This window comes from Monomorium pharaonis, chromosome 9, assembly GCF_013373865.1.
Source record: "Monomorium pharaonis isolate MP-MQ-018 chromosome 9, ASM1337386v2, whole genome shotgun sequence".
NCBI classification, from domain to species: Eukaryota; Metazoa; Arthropoda; class Insecta; order Hymenoptera; family Formicidae; genus Monomorium; species Monomorium pharaonis.
The window spans coordinates 10020118-10037354 of NC_050475.1; the positions used below are offsets into that span (position 1 = coordinate 10020118).

General features: G+C 30.3%; 1 protein-coding gene and 1 long non-coding RNA gene across 2 annotated transcripts in view; one reads left to right on the forward strand and one right to left on the reverse strand.

Annotated features, from left to right (window-relative positions):
* The window catches only part of LOC105830877 (zinc finger protein 423 homolog), a 368687-nt gene that overhangs the window by 320291 nt on the left and 31159 nt on the right, over positions 1-17237 (reverse strand). The window lies entirely within an intron of this gene.
* Positions 6330-8872, forward strand: LOC118647422. Its single transcript, XR_004964695.1, has 2 exons — positions 6330-7319; positions 7441-8872. It is a non-coding gene; the product is annotated as an uncharacterized LOC118647422 (long non-coding RNA).

The window sequence follows — 17237 nt, forward strand, 5'->3', positions numbered from 1 at the left end:
GAGAGAGAGAGAGAGAGAAAGAAAGATAGAGAAAATACAAAAGAGAAAACTGAGGTTTATAAAATTATAATATTGGGTTATAATATTAGGATAGACATAAATAGGAGAAAATTAAGAGAAAGAGATAGAAGGACGCTTTATAAGACAAAGAAAGAGGGACAGAAAGAAAGATAGATAGAAAGAGAGGAAGGAAAGGAGAGAGAGAGAGAGAGAGAGAGAGAGAGAGAGAGAGAGAGAGAGAGAGAGAGAGAGAGAGAGAGAGAGAGAGAGAGAGAGAGAGAGGGAGAGAAAGGAACAAGAAAGAGAATACAATAATAAATAATAATATTGTATAATGATGTCTATGCATGCATTTATGTATGTTTGTATGATGTGTATGTGTGTGTATCTTAATATTATTATTTAAACCTGAAGAAGAAATGATGTTAATAATTAAACTTAAAAAAGAGACAAAGAACAGTCAATGTTAAATGAAGAAAAAGAGAGGAAGAAAGACACTTTGTTTAAAGTTAAAGAATAAATACAATAAAAATAAAAAGTTGAGCGAGGAGAGATAAGAAGTTAGAAATGAAAAGAGAGAGGGAAGAAGACCGAAAGAAAAAGGATTGTCCAATGAGCAAGACATTAACATAGTATTACTACAATGATGTAATTTTATAGTAATATACATTTCTAAAAATGTATTTTTTAATTTTTTATATAATGTTATTATTCAAAACGTTTAAAAAAGGAGAAAGGAATAAAATTGATGGTTTTATTTATCGAAATGTTATCATCAATTTTCTTCAATCCTGATTGGTAGTCTTACTGCAATAACTTTGTGAAAAACTGTTATCACAAAGTTAGCAAAAGATAATTTGTATAAATCGTTATCTATACAGGGTGTCCCAATGTGGGTTAACGCTCGTAAAAAGGTAGAAGGGATTGAGATGAACATAAAAGTCCAATATTGTCTTGGGTTAGGTCCACCAATAATCGAGATATTAACGTATGGAATCTGCAAATAATCTAATTAATTTTTATCGTAATTGTGAACAGTAAATTAATGGAAGCTTGTCATACATTCACGATAGATTTTTTTCTTCCGTGTTATGGCTCGAGCGGATCGAGTTCTTCCCTCGACGCGCTCTCATTCGCATAATTTGAAAAATTAATACCTCGATTATCAGTGCACCTAACCAAAAACTTAACCCAACATCTAACCCAAGATTATTAGACTTTTATGTTCATCTCGATCCCTTCTACCTTTTTACGAGCGTTGACCCACATGTTTTAGAACACCCTGTATAATTATTATTGCAATTTTATTTTTTGTATAAAGTAAAAATCTAAATAGTGCGCGCGTAGCGCGCGCTTGAATTATTCTAGTGTATTTAAATTAAATATATTATTCGTAAAAATATATTTTTTATATACATTAAAATTAAATATATATTGATTTAAAACATTATGGATTGACTTGGCTGCAGTAGCCGGAGGAGCTATATAAGCTCAAGGCTTTTTCTTCCTAAGACTTGAAGTCAATGATTAAAAATTACAATAAAAAATGAATATCTGCTAAGGGAATCTAAATTGAAATTTCTACGAAAGTTGCGTCTCGCGATAAGATTTTGTATATATAATTCCTAAAGATTTGTATAAATTTTTTTTGCTTAAAGAGATGGTTCTTCTTAAAGATATTTAAAAATACTTAGGTCTTAGTATTTGATTGTTTTATTTATTCTTTCAACTCATTGTCAGATGTCATATCTGTTATTCGCGTTTAAGTTAAAAAAATGTGTAACGCTCAATATAAAATAAATGTTAATCTCGTTTTTACATTAAAAATATAGAAATATTTGTTAGCTTTCCCCAATCTCTCTAACCTAGATCTGACTAAAAAGATAAAACATGCTAATTCTTAGATGTTTTATTAAATACATTTTCTAATTAGATATACATACTTGAAGTAAATAAATTCAGTCTAGTTGATGTATAGCTGACGATTTAGTCACGTTAATAAATATTATTTTCAACGCCGAAGTAATAAATTTAATACAAAATCCATTATATATATATATATATGTATATAAATGTTTTTTGAGTACATCTTACAAAATATTTACAAAATTTTTAAAATTAAATTAAATCTAATAACAAGCACACGTATAAATTAACTTTGATATAATTGCGACTTAAACGTTGCTTTAACTGCGCGGTTAAACGTCAGACGAGGAACGTCAAATATACAGACAGGGTGGTAGGACTTAAATATTCCAGAAGACACGACGAACGCCGAAGGTACCGTGTCCTTCGATCGCGCACCTCGGCGCCCTACGAATCCTGTCAGCTGTCAGGCGTGTCTCGCGCCAAAACGCGGTTCACGCGCACATTAGCATGATACTACGACGGTTAATGGTTCATTCATCATCGTGAAACTTAGGACTTTCGGCAAGTTTCAGTCGATTCGTTAATTATCCAAGATTAAGGAAAGATGTGTGCCCGTATATTACTAGAAAAAAACCAAATTCTCTTTTTAGATGCAAAAACTATTATTTATAAGAAAAAACATTTATTTAAAAAATATTTTTTCCTATTTTTTTCTCACACTAAAATATTTGGTAATTACACAAATATTATTTCTACAATTAAGAACAATCATATCGCTCACGTCGACGTATTCAATTTATTGTAAAACATTGTAAACAATTTGACGATGGAATGGGCTAAGCCCCCTTATGACAATAATCGTAAAGGTATAGAGGGTGAGATCGGCTTAAAGGCATCCTTTCCGTATGTATAACGCGCGTACATCGTTTCGCAACAAGCAATGTAATATGGCTTAGCATAGACGACGCTATTCTTAAGTCCGGGAGAAGGTCGAAGTGGCCGCGTGCGCGAAGGAGAAGAGGGAGATAAACTCACGAAAATACAGGTTGCAATCTCGGCCGAGCTCTATGGCTAACGTTAAACGGATGTGTTATTATAGTTTTGGCATGCACGCCGGGCAAGATAACTGCATATTGCGGCTTAACCCCTTCTATAGAAGGATCATTCGAGTCACGATGGCTCCTCCTGCCCCGTCTTCCGATAATGTCTCCCGTGGCGGAAGTATATCGCATTTTCCAAATAATAACGTTTTATCTTGATTTCTAAGAATTTCTGCAGAGCTGGCGATCTTGCTGCTCCCGTCTCCGATACGAATTTTACAGCGCCTTAAGCAGGTTCTCTAATATTTTTATATAAAAACTTCAGTAAATTTTAAAAATAAACTTTCGATTAATAGAGGAAGAAGTGGTAATATGGCCAGTGCGGATAATAGGGCCACCCATATTATCTCCGTTATTAGTTGACAAATTCTAGTAATTATTTATGATATCATTTGTTTAGTAGCCTATTGTTATATAATGATGCTAATATCATATTAGTAATATGACAAAACACAACAGTCAACATTTGTTATGAGGCATTTCTACTTTTAAGACTTTTGAAAATTTTTTGAGGTACATTTTAACATTTAATTACACATACTTACTCATTCTTTTTAAACTTAACCCTTTATTCGGCAGTATACCTTTCGAGTTATACAAAATTAAACGATGATATAGGATGTTGTCAATATGGTCATCTAAGTATGCTAGTAATATGGTCATTTTCGAGATCTCCATATCAACAAAATTCCTCAATAAATCGATTAAAGGCTTAATTTAAAACTGTTAATTTTTTTAAATCTTTTATATGAATTATGAAATTATCATTAGATTTAAAGTTATTTTTATATAACTTCCATTAAATGTGAATAAAAATTACCCGTTTCGATATAACAGCTTATTTTATATACATATATATGTTTTAAAAAGGCATAGCATTTCTAACAGAATACTGTGACCTTTTTAAACAAAACCAATTTTTTTACATTTATTTTTGTGGTGGCCATATTACCATCTCTATTTCTCTTCGGCCCATTATGCAGCATTGTTACATTTTTATAAATAATATATAACATAATAAATATTTTATAACTTTGAATTGAAAATCTAATGAGGAACACCTTGATAAATATAATTGTAAAATTTCAACTCAAAACATTGATTATTAACAAAGTTATTAAATAAAATATAAATAGGTGGCCATATTACCACCTTCTCCTTTATATATATACATACATATATATACATATATATAAAACTTATAAATTTTATTTTTTTTTATATATGTATATGGAATATAATTTTTCAAAATTCTTATATTTTGGATATATTATTTAACACCTTCTTTCCCGCAAAACATTCTCTCTCTCTCTCTCTCTCTCTCTCTCTCTCTCTCTCTCTCTCTCTCTCTCTCTGCTATTTTAGCATTTACTTTAGATATTTACTTTAAATTATTTAAAGAAAATTATACGTAAAAAAATTTGTAAAAATTTAGGAACATACACATATATGTATATATATATATATATATATATATATATATATGTATAATAATTTATATCCAAACATATATAATTTAATTAAATATAATTTATATCTAAAATATAAGAATTTTGAAAAATTATATTCCATATACATATATAAAAAAAAAAAATTTATGTTATTTTAAAATTGAAAAAATAAAATTGGAAGGTCTCAAGTTCGATGCATTGCTAATTATTTATTACATTTGAGGAAAAGAGAACCAGATGCTTGTTAACATCATTAGTATTAAATTGATTATCAATCTAATATTGTGATAATCTCGCTCTTATCTGTGTTTTTATAACTTTCAAGAAAAATTCTATTTGGTGAACAATTTAGTGAACATTGAAAGGTACATAAAGAGTACGGTCCAATTGCTGTTTTTAAATGCTACCAATGCTTTCACTTCCAACGCTATCATAAAACGGTCCACTAGCGTTATAAACGCTACCAACGCTACGCAAGTGGATCGGATAGAACGCCATTGGTAGCGAGTAGCAAACGTGTTTCGGACGTGTCGTGAATACATTCGAGTTTTATCGCGAAAAAAATTTAAACAATCAATATGGAAATGGATTTAGTTTGACATGTATTCAAATATTTATTGCAACGTTTCATCTTACACGATAATTAATGATGATTTTGAAGTAATGTTGGCAGTTTATTTATCACAAAAGATGTCGAAATAATATACCTAAAATTAAAGGTTATGTTGAACACATTGTCCCGTTTCTTACTGCAATACAAATTAAAAGTCATTTCAGATAAAGTAACTTTTTTTTTCTGGTGTATGTACCCATTCGGCAAGTAATGTTGTTGAAATATTGTAATATTTGAAAATGGTACATAAATATTTCGTTAATATTTTAATTGTAACTTTGCATGTAAAATATTTTAAAAATAAATCTGCACCATATTTTTATAATAATGCAAATGTAATATTTCTGAAATCTTTGAGAGAAGATAAAAAAGTTTGCTTTCATATTGTATGGCTCCGTAATATTACAAAAGAAATGTAAGAAATGCATTATTTCAAAAATATTTCTGGAAAATTATAAAGTAATATTAATATTTCTTACAATGAATATTTCTGCAAAATATCAAACGCAACATTGCATTTAAAGTATTTCTAAAAAATTTCTGAAGGATTGTGTAAGTAATAAAAATTTAAATTGCTGAAAATAAATTTCTGCAATACTGCACAAGAAATATTGCAAATATAATGATTTAGAAACATTTCTGAATGTTTAAAATTGACATAAAAACATATTCTCTATATAATTATACAGTTAATAATGGTAACTTTAAAGTATACATGAATAAACAATAAAAAAGTACCTTATTTTAATGTGCATATATTATTTTATTTAATACTTTATAAATATTTAGTACTTTATTGCAATAACTACTGAAATATTACCTTTTTAACACTTATAGATTCCTCGATGCGTTCTCATTCATATAAGTTAAAAAAATTAATATCTTGATTACTATTGCAACATTGCAAAATAATATAAGACTTTTACTTCAATCCTTTCTATCTTTCTAGCTATTGTACACTTTAGAGCATTCACTCTAAATATTTATTTTTTTTTTATTGTTTTTTTATGTAACAAATCTTTTTTTACGATATATTACTTTTTTGTAACGTTATAAGATAAATTTCTTTTTTTTAATTTTTACTAAAACAAAATAAAGTTTTAAAAAATTATGACAAAATGGAAGTGTTCTGTTACAAATTTCTATAATAATGCAAATCTATAAACCTTTATTAAAGTAAACCTTTATTAACATAATCAATGTATTAAACATTTTTAAAATATATTTATTTTAAAACTGTTGTATTACATAAAAATAAGATTGCTTACATTTAAAAAATATTATTGTAATATAATAATAATAATTGAAATAGAACCGATAAAACTATCAAAAATAAATATACAAATAAGATTGCCTATATTAATCTATAACAGATCTTGGTGCTAAAAAATTTATAATTTTTATTATTTCTAACTCATATATATGAACTGTGCGCATTTTATCAGTCTTGAAATAGTCACTAAATATAGACTGACAAGAATGCGACATAGTTCATAAGAAATAGTAAAAATTACACAAATTATTCAGTACCAAAACCCGCTATAAACCAATATAGACAATTTAATTTTTATCTTCACATTTAACAATTTCATCGATCCTGTTTTAATTATTATTATATTACAATAATATTTTTTAATTGTATCTGCAATTTCTTGGATAAAATGTATTTAAGATTTTTTCTGAAATGTTTCTGCTATCTGCATAGATATGTTTTGGAAATATTTCAGTAATATTATCGAAATGTTACTAAAATCTTTCAAAAAGATTGCACTTGAAATGATCGCGGACATTAAAACATTGCAGAAGTGTTGCAGAAATAATCGTGAAATATTTCCGTGATATTGCTGTATACAGTGTAACATTTTAAATAAAATATTTTAGAAACATTACATGCCAAGTGGTTACATATTATAATAGCAACAAAATGTTTATAAAATTTCTTATTGAATTTTCTAGTGAGTTACACAAATAACAGTGTAAAATAGTGAATTATTTTATTCTTGTTGTCTTACAGAATGAACAAGAATGAAATAATTTACCATGTTATAGTAACTGTATTAGTAGCTGTGTTAGTAGCTATGTAATTTATTAGAAATCACCTATCCATTATTTTTTATTTTCTATTTTTTTTAAACTGTTGCCGCAAAAATTTGAATTCGTTTTGGGAGAAATTGTAGAAAGACTACAGAGAATTGTAAATAGTATCAAATGATACAATCAAATGATACCACCAGAGAAGCAACTTTTAATTGCTTTGTGACGTATGGCTATACCAGATTCTTACAGGTATAAATAATCATATTTATATTACTAATAATTTTTATTAAATTAGTAATTTTTTAATTTATAATTAAATTATGATCTCTTTCTTCATGCACAAGGTTATGAATTAATCAATTTATTTTAGGTCAATATACACTAAATTTGGTGTAGGAAAAGCCACTGCTATAAGAGCAGTACGATGAGTGACAAAAATATTATGTTATCTTGCAGCAAGATTTACACAGTGGCCAAAAGAAACAAGGACTATAGAAATAATGCAGGGTTTTGCTCACATTGGTACTTTTCCGCAAACTTGAAACGATTGATGGCACGCAATCAATGTACCTGCTCCTAAAGAAAATCCCGAGGCTTACATAAATAGGAAAGGCCATCATTTTATCCAAACCTAGGTTTTTAATTTTTTATTTTTGTTTAACTTATTTTTTTATTCTTTTAATTCTAAAGGAATATTTATATAGATTGCAATTATTAACGTATTACGTTACTCAATTTGGTTACTTATGAATGGCAACGTGCTTGAAACTTTATGGCATAAGTTACTACATAAAGGTTTCTTAAATATATTTGTAAAGAATAAGAGTCTATCCAGAAAAAGAGTATAAATATAAACATAAGAAAATTGATTAGTTCGTAAGCTTGTGCATAAAGAAAGAGATCAGTCGATTTTCTTATGCATATGTTAATACATTTATGCAAGTTTGCCTGAATAGAAGCCCATGGCACATAATGCTTTTTTCATACTGTTTGCAAGGTTCTGTGCTAACAAATTGGTAGATGAAATGATAATCATTTTGTCTGCCGATTCACTAACACAGGCCTGTAAACAATTCAGCAAGCAAAAAAGCATCGTGTGTCGTAAGCATAATATAAATTAATAATAATTTTTGTTTGCAGATAGTTTGTCATCATAAGCGTCTTTTTACACATGTGTATGTATGGAACGTAGGTTCTGTAGATGATGCACGTGTGTTTAGATTATCAAGCTTGCAAAACTAAATTTCAGACCCGGCAAAATTTTCTCGCGAAAATTATTTAATAGAAGACGCTACGTATCCCCTTTTAAAACGATTAATGGTGCCGTACACCGACAACAGCATCTCACACAGCGTCAAAAAAACTATAATTTTTGTCTTTCGTCTTTCCGTACGACTATTGAAAGAGCTATTGATTTGCTGAAGGGACGCTAGAGAAGCCTTCTTCATCATTTAGCTATGGGATTTGTCAAGCACATTCCTAATCATTTTCTCGCATGTTGTGTGCTACACAAAACATATGTTTGATAAGAAATGATGATTTAGAGATAATAATAAATGATGAGGAAGCAGCACATTCTCTACAATTATAAATTAGAGGACGCAATAGAGGTGAAGCAAAGGCAAAAAGAGACTTAATATGTGCCACTCTTCGTATGAGAGATGTATAAAATATGTATATATATATGTATAATGTATATATATACACACTAGTAATAATAATATAAATATTAGTGAATTTTTATGTGATATAAGTAGTATAAGATGTACTTTTAGCAACATGAAAATAAAAACTTTATATTGTAAATAATTATAATTACAACTTAAAATTTAGTAGATGCTTAACAACGCAAATTGCTATGTATGTCCATATATACATATTACAATACTATTAAAATAAGTTTTATTATATTAAATACTAATTATTATAAAAATACATACGAGGAAACATATATTTTTATTGCAATTTATATATTATAACATAAAATTACTTTTTGTAATAATTTTTGTAAATGTGGTATTTTTCTACTTATAATAAAACTTCTTTATATTGTAATAAACTTATTATTTTATATTGTAATGTAGCAAAATAAAAAGAAAATTATCTTCTCCTTCGATAAAAAAGATTGCAAACTACTGAAACAAAAATTACACTTACAACAAATATAATCACAGAAATATATAAATAACAGAATTACATCAATACAGAATATTTATCAATACAAATTAATTGTTTTTGTTAACAATTCTTTCCAATATATCTAAGAACCGGTCTTGTCTTGAAATTCTTCATGCATTTTTTTTCTTTCTTCTTTGCTTTCTTGCGCAGTTGTAAGAAATTTCTCTAATGCAGTTTCTTCTGACTTGAATTACTTTCTGACCTGAAATAAGAGAGAAAATAAAGATCAATTATATCTCAAGTATATGTAAAGGTACATTCAGATCTTGATAAAAAGTAAAAAGATAAAAAATCAAAATTCGTGCTGGCAACCAACAGTTTCTGCTTCTCTTTTTACACAGAAACTATTAACTATCAGCCCAAATTCTGTTTTTTATTTTTTCTGCTTTTTAATTTTCTATTTATATATATAAGGTCTGAATGCGACCTAATATATTATAAAATATACTATAAAATATATTTGTAAAATCTTTTAGCTCGACTATAAATAAATATTGGGTGCTTTCCAGCAATCGACACAGATGACAAGATGAATCATTTCATCCTTGTTTAATATTCAACAACAAAGATAAAACAATTTCTGTATCATCTGTGTAGGATCTTGCTAGATTACATCTAATTCTTAAGCCTCCGTCATACGATGCTTTTCTACTTGCTGAATTGGTTGCAAGCTCCTGTGCTAACAAATTGGTAAACAGAATGATTATCATTCTGTCTACCGATTCGCTAGCACGGGGAGCCTGTATGCAATCCAGCAGACAAAAAAGCATCGTGTGCCATGGACCTTGCTTACGTTTTCTACGTCTTTCAGAAGTAGAAGGAGATAGAGATCTTGCAGAAGAACTATTGTTGGAAGTAGAACTCGAAGATGGTATACTATTGCAAGTATCCAGTGTTAAAACAGTCACCCATGGTTTTTGACCAAATATTTCATCCATAATCTGCAAAATAACATAGCTCACAATTTTATTCAATTGATGTTTTAAGCATATAAGCTCATGGTACACACGGCATCATTAATCCCTAGTCATACTAACTAGTCCAGATTGTCTTTCTCTTTCTACATACTTTCATATCAAAAGAAAGAGATATACTTTGAACTAGTGTAATTACGGCTAAGCATTAATGATACCATGTACGTGATATTTTGTTTGTTGCTACTTCTATGCAAATTAGAAAATAATTCAAAAACTGAGTAGGAAAAACAATTATTCAGTAAAGAAAAAATGTATAAAACTGGCAAATTAAGATTGATTGTTAGCTCGTTAATAAAAAGCAAATCCAGCTAGTAATCCAGCAAATACAATAGCCATCGTGTGCTATTAGCTTTATGTGGGATTCACATCGCGTCCAATGTACAATATACAACATCCAATAGTGGAGTTCTTTTTCTAGAGTGTAGCATCTCTAGAAAATATTCTTCTCTATTAGAACTGCGTTTGGAAACATTACTCGAGTGTCTCCGTGTATCATGTCCTCATTGTTCACCGAATGTTAAACAGGGATAAAATGGTACACAAAGGCACTCGATGTTTTCCAAACGCAACCTAGGTATCGGATAGTTTAAGAATCCTCCATTATTCTTCAGTTTTATAATAAATAAATTATATATAGCAATTTCTGTACCTCAAAATAGGGCCAAATGCGTCTGTTATAGCCACTTTTATTATTGTGGTCTTTAATACTTTTATACGTTTTTTTTTAATCCGTTGAGTTTACTTTTGCATTTTGTAATCCAGTTATATTATATGACTTTTCTTTTAATTTTTTAGAAATTATTTCTCAAAACCTTTTTATAAAAGTTTTTTTTGTATTTAATAAATTTTCATGCTCTATGTATGCTGCCAACAATAATTTTACCGTCTACCCATCTAAAAGCATCTAAAAAAAATACACATTTATCACACATGTGTAAATATAATCCAAAAATTTAATATCAAAAATTTATTCGACAAAATATGTAAATATGAAAGAATATAAATTATACACCATTAACTTCATCGACATTGGTTATGCATTATGTTTTGTACAGCATTTTCTTCTATATTTTTTGCATTCTCTTCTACATTAGTTATTCTTGCATTAGCAAGCAACTGCGCTCTGTATTGTAAATCTTAAAAAATAAAAAAAGTTTTATGCAAATTACAATAAATATCCTATAAATAATTTACAATAAATAACCCCATAAAATATTTACCTGTTAAAGCACGAGCATATTTTTCTTGCATGAGGTTAAACACGTACGTTGTAGTTTCTTCATCAGTAAGATGTAATTCCGACATTTTTTCAATTTTCGCTAATTTACTTTAAGTTTTCCGCCAATGTTGGCAAATGCTTCAGCTATCCTATCTCTTGAGTTGAGGCGTTTGGAGGACATTGGGAGCGAAAACAATGACGTCATTGATGACGTTGTATCTACTCAGAACTATTTGAAGCGCCAAGTGGACCATCTGTAGCGCTGCTACAAATGCTCTGTAGCATTTGAAGCGCCTAATAGACCGCACCCAAAAATCACGCAAATAAATATAAGCACAAAGCTCCAGCTTTAACTGACAAGGGAACCTCGCGAACTCGAAAATTCTGATTTTAATGAAACTTGGCATAAAGGAGGGGGTAGAGGGGGTAAATATATGAATTTAGAAATTTATCGTAGCTGCCCATAAACGGTTTAAAGGGGTGAAACCACCCTTCAAAGACTGAGACATTTTTTGTTTTCCGGATATATCTCGTAAACTAAACAAAATATTAAAAAATGTTTTATACAAAAGTTTTACAATAAAAGTACTTCTATCTAACTACAGTAATTAAATTAAAAAAATATTTTTTTAAACAATTGTTTTTTAATTAAAAAATGTTTTTTTCAGTGCATAGTGTAGAGCAGATTTTTGCTTTTTCCGATATATCTCGAAAAGTATTGGAGACATTAAAAAATGTTTTATGCAAAAGTTTTATGGTAACAATATCTCTATCTAACTACATGAATAAAATTTTGAAAAAAAAATTTTTTTTTAAATTAAAAAAAATTGTTAAAAAATTTTTTTTTAAATTTAATTACTGTAGTTAGATAGAAGTACTTTTATTGTAAAACTTTTGTATAAAACATTTTTTAATATTTTGTTTAGTTTACGAGATATATCGAGAAAACGAAAAATGTCTCAATCTTTGAAGGGTGGTTTCACTCCTTTAAACCGTTTTTGGGTAGCTACGATAAATTTCTAAATTCATGTATTTATCCCCTCTACATTTATGCCAAGTTTCATTAAAATCAGAATTTTCGAGTTCGCGAGGTTCCCTTGTGAGTAAGCTAAAGCATATTGTATATTAGTTGTTTTCACAACTTGTTCAACTTATATCCTTTTATTTAAAAAAGTAAGGTTTTACCATATCATCTTCATGTAAGAGTACGAAGTATTTATTATTTCTATATATTACTTATTACTATATTTAAATTATTATCAAACATTTTTTTTAATTTTATACATCAATATTTATCATCAATATTATAAAGAAAATATTTTTAAATATTTTTGAGTAACAAGCAAAATGTATACAACAGTTTTTTATATCCAGAATACATATAAAGAAAACTATATAACAAAAATAACAAAAGAAATTATAAATTATTAATAAGATGATAATGATAAATAAAATTCTCCATCTATCCACAACGTTTAACAATAAGACAAGAAATTCAATCGTGTTGAACCAACGTGGATAAACGGTTTCTCACAGCGGTTTTGATAATTTCACGATCTCGTTTCGTGTCAAGTCCGCGAGCTAACCTCACCGGCAAACCCTTCGTTGCATCGGGACGCGTCCCGGGGGACGCGTCGATCCTCGAGCGAAAGTCGACAAGGGTCCGCGAGTCATTAATCGATACAGCGCGAATAAAGGAGCGCCTCGCGATTATATTCGCGATATCTCTCTACCCACGTTGCAGCCGTGCTGTACGTCTTGGAGTCCGTGACAGGCAGGCAAGTAAGTAGGTAGGTAGGCAGGCAGGCAGGCAGGCAGGCAGGCAGACAGGCAGACAGCCGCCGCCATTGGGAAGGGCCACCACCGTTGCTAGTGCCGCTGCTGATGCGATGGGTAGTCGAGAGGGTAGAGAGGATTGTGGGAGGAAAGTCGAGGGAGATCCCGAGGGACCGCGTACCCAGGGTAGTTCTGACGCGGACTCAGACTCCCAAGAGACACGAGCATCCGCCGGTGACGACGCCGCCGAGCCCCCTCCGGCGCCGTCAGCGAGGCACCTGCCTCCTAAAGGACTCGGGAATATTGCAAAGGACCTTTGGTACTTGTCATGCCGATTCTGCGCGCGTTTGTCAACCTGCAGCTTCAAAGTAATGTAATTTTCGATTCGGGAAAAATGCAAAAAAATATCCTATCACAATATTATACATCCCCCCCCTGCATTATTAAAAATAATTCTTTTATAAATTTTTCTACGCGTTCAAGTAAACTTGTTAAGTATATGCAAGCATGCACGTGCAAGTTTATTGGAGTGTTCAAATAATAAAATTGTACGTATAGCCATTTGGAATTACGCAAGTAAAAATCATTTGATATAAATACTTATGCTAAATTAATTTGCTCAAATAAACCGGAATGCAATTGTGTGATCAATTTAAATATATCGAGAGTTACCCGAGTAGAATTTCATCTAGTACGTCTGACTTAAAACCTAATACCAGATAGTATTAGCTACATAGAGTTTTCTAGTTGGTACTAGCCCGCTTCTGGTTGAGTATTCGTAATCAGTTGTGATCTAGTTGATCATACATGATGTATGATGTCTAGTATTTCTGTATGATGTCTAGTAATCATACAGAAATGACGATAATAGATGGCGCAGTTCTCTCAGAAAACATAAACTAGTTACAATCTAGTTACTAACAGTTATAAAATTGGGTTACACGACATTAGTCCGAAAACTAGATGGGGAAAATGTTGGTACCAACAAAATTCTCTAGGCAATACAATTTCAATTTTCACAGGTTAGTAACACTGTTGAAGTAGTAAATCTGCGAGTATGCGGAGACGTTTTGACATATGGGCGCGTCAAAAATGATAAATATTATATAAGTAAATTGTGACATGTAATTGAAATAACTGTTAAAAAATTACAACTGAATATTAAGTACATAGAGATGAACAAGATAAAAATTATTTTATATATTTATATGTAAGAGAATAAATTATAATATAATATTTTAATATATTATATTATACTAAATTACATTTATATTATATTATATTATATTAAAGTAATTTTCAGTTCCTTTAATGTGTCTTGATAGACAAGATTTATGATCAACATGATCAACAGTGTTACTTCCCATCAAGTTTTCGGACATAGAGCTTATACTAATGGAGAGGCCATTGTTATATGCCGACAGTAAAGGCCTAAACACAATGCTAGGCAACAGAAAATAGGAACAGAAAATTAAGAAAAAAAAGAGAGAAGAAGATCCTTTCTCTCTTTCTCTTTTTCATTATTTCTATTCTTATTGCCTGTTGCCTGGCATTGTGTTTAGGCCCTAAGAGAGTCCGCGCAGGGAGAATCAACAGAGACATGAATATATTCTCCTATATTCTGTCTCTTTTCGTGTTGGACATCCCCACCACTCCGTTTTCTAGAAGGAAAGAAGCGCACATACGAGCGGTACGAGCCTACTTAGGTCGTTACAGACCGATATCAAACAAAAATAACTAAAATTAATTTGACGTGTTACTATTTATAATGACAATAACTTGCTATATTTATAAAAGACGTTATGAAAAAAAGAGTTTGACATATCGTTTCATCTGAAAGTATGCATATTAACCTTTAGAGAACCGGCATTTTTTCATAAAAATGTTGTGAGCACTCACAACCGATAATATAATATTGTATAATATAGAATATTAAAATTAAATTAAAAAAGATATTAAAATAGCTCGCCAAGAAAGGCTCGTTATCGCGAGATGTCAAGTGACACATGCCTCGTGCGCTGCCGGCTGGCCATCGTACCGGTCAACGCACTGGGCATCGCATGGAATTTAGCGAAATTCAGCTTAGCAACGATCATGCCACCGGAAAAGCATATTTGCGTTTTAGCAATTATTGCTAAGCTCGCGAATATTTCCCGCGCGCCGGATGCGCGCGATTATGATCAAATATGGTCGTGCGAAGGGCCCATTGCCCTACTATTATGCCAAATCCGCGGCACTACGTAAGCCGCTGCCGAACAGCGGGCCGCAGGATCAGTCATAGTCAATCAAACCGATACATGACCCGCGAGATTAGCATACGAACTTAGAATTTGGGACTTAGTTGTAACGCACCTCGAACGAGCGAATATACAGCGCGCTATCTCAGAGTCGCGCACCGTATCCTTTTAATTATCAAAAACAAGTGTGTCAGTGACTCGGGGACCCTGCCAACAAAAGCCTCCTTTCGCGAGTTCCTACTCGTAAGGCGGCAACGAACCCAACAAGATTATTTGTCGCACCGCAAGGTACGGCAAAATCATTTGTTGCACCGCAAAGTACAACAAAAATAGTGATTTTTTGGCCAAAATTTTGTACATATTTATAACGTATTATAATTTGTTGTGCAAAATTTTGTTCATCAATCTTCAGAGGACAAAATCTCTAAAAAACGAATAGGGAAAAAATGACAAAACTTATATTGTTTAATAATGAATAAATATTACATAAATTATTAGATTTAATAAAAAGTGTTATTTAATTTAACTTTTCTAAAGTTTTAGAACCTTTCTTTAGTTTTAATTTATATTTCTTAAATATTTACTTTAATATTTTTGAAAATTACAATTTTCAAATATTTTTAATATAAATATTATGTAGTATTTATCTTATTTTATCACTTTTATTATTTATATGTATACTTGTGTTTCATTAATTATTTGTAAAGTTTAAGTGCAAATTTATATTTAAAAAGTAAGTTCATAAAATTGGCAAAAAAAATAAATAAAATTACAGCTGCGAATATAGGTTTAAGTACATGTGTTACCTCTAATAGAATAGGCCTAACACGTAATGTTTTGTATTACAATAATGTTTTAACAATTTCTTATTTTGCATATCTACATGTCTTATTTTTATCTTTTTGTGTTTTATTATTATGATAGATTTCTCTTTAATTATACAAAAAAGTATTAATGAATAAATCGAAGAAACCTTTTTACAATTTGTACAAAAAATTTTTACATACGAAAGTAATACTGAGCATTCATTGATTGGCATGCATCTTTTAGATCTTAAATTATGTACCACTTGATGAATGCACAGTATTATCTTTGTAAGTAATTTTTTTTCGTACGAATTCGAGAATCGGGTTTCAGATTGTATAGTTACAGACCTGTTCCCACAGAAAAAGAGACAGAATATATCCATCTCTCTGTCGATTCTCCCCGCGCGCGTCACAACACACCAAGGCCCCTCCATTAGTATAAGTTCTATGTTTTCGGACCAATGTCGTGTAACCTAAAATTGGTTAACAGATCCAAGAGAAAGGTTATGTTTCTGCCTTACAATATGTCTAGTAACTGCCTAGTAGTAATGTAGTCAGCAGAATTTACAGATGGTGCTAGCATATAATCCAAAAGGCATGTCGTGAGTATGTCAGGGCTAAATTACTCGTATTACTTACAAAGATGTACTAGGTTCTCTTTTAAATATCTTGCAGAACTAGTGTACATTGGTAATAAGTTGGAATAAAACAAGTGTATTATGTTGCATTGTAGCATATTACACTATTATTGTAATCTCAGAACCGTCTAGCAGTGGTCTAGTAAATTTGTGTATTACATTATTTAAATTCATTTTCTAATGCGCAATTCGCCGTTTAAGACATTAAAACCAATTTTATAAATCTTTCCAGTAGATACATAAATTAGGTAGTCAACGTAATTGTCTAGTGTAGATCATAACTAACCGAAACACTGTTTGTATTGCATCTTTTTCTTGTAATAACTTTTTCACTAT